The sequence below is a fragment of the Capsicum annuum genome, chromosome 9 (genome assembly GCF_002878395.1).
Source record: "Capsicum annuum cultivar UCD-10X-F1 chromosome 9, UCD10Xv1.1, whole genome shotgun sequence".
In the NCBI taxonomy this organism is placed as follows: domain Eukaryota; kingdom Viridiplantae; phylum Streptophyta; class Magnoliopsida; order Solanales; family Solanaceae; genus Capsicum; species Capsicum annuum.
Window position 1 is genome coordinate 90,551,588 of NC_061119.1, and position 4,090 is coordinate 90,555,677.

The window sequence follows — 4,090 nt, forward strand, 5'->3', positions numbered from 1 at the left end:
GGTTACAGATTGGACCCCATCTCAGTTATCTTCTCTTATTTGGGTCATGTCGGTTAGATGATTACCTCCCATAGTTTTAGTTTTATTCTATAGTTTAAAACTCAGTTCAGCTCTACATAATCAGGACTGTCAGACACAGTCAATCAGTATCAGTAATTCAGTAATCAGTAATTTTAGATGTCAGTTATACAGTATTCAAAACTCAGTACTTAGCTTCAGAAAAGTTTAGTTATAATATATGTGTACTCTTATATCCAGTTACTATATATCATTTAGTTAATTATCGTTCATGCATATGAACCCTTACATTCAGCCTTACCTTATCTATCATACCAGTACATTCCCACGTACTAACACATACTTTTCTGTGCTATGATGTTTCATATCATAGGTTCAGACGCTTAGGTTCCTGACCGCGCTTAGCCAGAGCTAGCCAGCAGTAGCAGATTTAGCTGTGAGTCCTCATCTATTGAGGATATGCTTTCATTTTAGTACTTTAGTTTAGTAGTATTTTAGTATTGTCCCATCAACTCCACTTCCAGACTGATTAAGTTAGAGGCTTTTCAGATTAGATTTTCAGATAGTATTCAGTTTTACAAATGTTATATTTTATCAGTATTTTAGATGTTTTGAACCTTATGACATTTCAGGCTATTTTTTCGCATTAATTTCAGTATTATTTCTCAGTGCTCATAGAAGGTACCAGCTCATGGTTTAGCTTGTGGTCCTTTGGGATCGTAAGCATCATGCAAGACTAGGTAATAGTCTCAGGTCGTTACAGACTCAGTTGATGCATATAGAACAGGAACACATACATAGGAATCATATGGAATAAGGTAGACATGAGATTAGCAGAGCGCAATGCTAGGAGAGAAATCTATTACTCTAGTTGAATAATTGTTAGGGGTTATCAAATACTGATACTAGGCCATTATGTCTGCTAATAAAGGATATAGCTAAGCTGAAAAGATAACTGAGGCCTGAGGAATAGAATATTAAAGGAATGAATTCATTAAAGAAATCTAAACTGAGGACATACATGACATAATATGAATTTCATTATTCATTAAGAATGTACCACGAGTTCTAGTAACTGAGCATACTCTGAAACTTGGGTTCATACTTATCATAAGTTACTTAACATAAGACTGGAATTCATAGATTCTTAGGGATGACTAGGATCATGGAGTGAATTTGTTACTTCTTTTACTAGGGGTTAAGAATTAACTAATTTGCATGAAGCTTACAAGCATTGGTCAAAGGCTTGTCTCTGTCATGCAAGACATGGATAGGTTGCCATAATGACTAAAATGCAAGGAATATGCTAGAGTAGGAATTGATCACTATCTCCTCACAACTTTTATTGACATGCATCATAATATAATTGTCAAAACATGACTTGGTTCTTCACTCTATCATCTCCCCCTAAGATCAAAGCCAACATTCTAAGGCTATGGACCTATTCCATATCCTTAAGACTGAGCCATAATTTCTTTATTTTAATGGGTCTATACTTGAATGACAAAGTCACCTGGATAAATAATATTTTGAACATACGAACTTCATTTTTAGACACTCCTTTCATATATATCACCCTTAACTCTCTCTAGCTCCAATAATCATCATCATATACTTACATTCTTATTAGTAAAAATACTTGTCTCATAAAACACATAATTTGCCCCTTTTTCTTCATAGTTTGATAATTGTATTTTTACCTAAACCATGAGAATTATTATTACCCTAAAAGACCAATATCACTAACCTATATCTCATAACATAGCTATTAAGAACACTATAAACTATATAACAAGCCTTATTCACACTTAGCAACTCAAGGGTAATATTTAAGCACACATGACACTTAATAATCTTAGAAAATAATGCAGCCCCATGTCAGCTTGGGTACACCTCTTCATCATACCTACATCATCATAATTAGTTATGAATGAATGAACTTATAGTCTTGCATACATTATTTCAAGACTGCTATCTCACCTTCCCTACAACTATCATCCCTATCCCAATCAATCACTGTTTTTACCTTGATGATCATCCACTGTTCTAACTTAGTGTCTAGTACTAGATATAATTAACAACAAAACTTCATATACTATTCTTGCTTGACATATATAAAACAAAGCATCAAGAAATAATAGTCAACAAGAACCTCATAATAATAATAATTGATCATAATCTTATGTCTATCTTATTATAATCCATTAGCATAACTCCTTTCACATATCATTATTACTTATCCATCCATACTTCTAAATTAAATTCATAACTCTATAAGTATCAAGCCTTTTCTTTTTGCAATCACAAAGAGAGGCCCATATTAAGAATACTTAACAACCTAATACTTTCATTAATGACCTATGCTTTTCTATCACAATGAAACACTATCAAAAACTACTTTCTACTTCAAGGATACCATAAATCACCTTACTAATTACTCCTTCTCTACCTTCTACCAAAACTCTACACCACACTCACTAACCCTTATCTAACACCCAAAGACATATCACCTTAATCATATCTGAATAGCATACACATATACATCTATATAATTTTAACTAATTGTAATCCCCACCTTTCTTGGCACTAAACATCTCATACATTATACTATCCTTGAACTACTAGAAAGGAATTAAGGAATCACTGATCCACTAAAATTCTTAATAATGCATAACAACTTAAACCAAGCCTCTTATCTAACTTTAGTGTACACACATATTTTTTCCAAATTCACATAATACACTATACACCCATTTATTCATATAAAACTATCTAAATCTACCAATCTTCAAACCACTCTATAAATTGTACACTTTTATACTCAAACTTGTAACATTGGATCTGAGAGCACATCATACCTTAGGTTAAAAGCATGACTTATAAGAATGAGAGCGGATGCTTTTGTGGTTTCTAAAGTAATGATAGTAAATCTGAGAGTATCATATTAGGAGTAATTGGAATTCAATACTTATGTTATATCAAGGATGAGCCATAGTTGGAATGATTTGGAGAGAAACACGAATCAATGTAAGTTTCTAAGAGGACAACTTAACTGCACGATCTAGAGTATGAAACAAGGGAAATATTTCTTAAATGCCCAATAGCCTCTCAAAGAAAGGTATAAATGTCTTCGTACCATTCTGCAAGACTATACTAGACACGGCTTCATAGACATCATAGGACACTAAAATTTTATGCTCTGATAATACATTTGTAATGCCCCAAGAATACCTCTGGACGTTACATGGTGCTTAGAACCACAAGTGATCCCAAGCTAACCCATGATACTGATATAATTCGTGAGCAACTAAATAAATTACATAAAATTGGAAATAATAAGTAGAAGAGATGTCATTAGCTTGTTCAATACAGTACTATTTAAAAATATTTCCATCACTAGATTATACAAATAGAAACTAAAATAAATATATCAACCATGGTTGACTGTCTATGAAGTATCAGCTAATACTGACTAATAGTAGCTGAGACATGACCCTCAGCTATCCTGAATCAATATGACTAAATAAAAATAAAATACTGAATCTACAAACTAACTTGAGCCTTTCAAAAAATAGAACTCATCACCTGCTGGATGGAAATTGTTAACTGCCTGATCATGATGTTGTAGGCTAAAACTGGCACCTATATTATGAAATAATGCAGCCAAACAGATGTATATGTGGTTAATACTTCTAGAATATACTGAGTATGTGAGGGTGAATGCAATAAGTAAAACTAGTACATGTCATAACTGAAAACATGCATGTTGAGTGTAAATAGACTCACCAAGATATTGAAATAAAATGAAAACTAAAATATCATAAAACATGAATAACAAAGCATAATCTAATAATGGGTGAGTCACTATACTTAGTTTCTAAAATTGTCTTTTTTGTGGGAAATTCTTATAACTGATATAAACCATGTGAGCTAGCATTGAGTCCAACCTCTGATCCACATTAAGGAGAGTTTTTCTACTCTTGACATCGGTATAGAACCTAAACTAAAATATATTGATCACTAAATTGATTCCCTTGGGGCAAGGAGACACTCTGTAGTGAAGCCTCTTAAA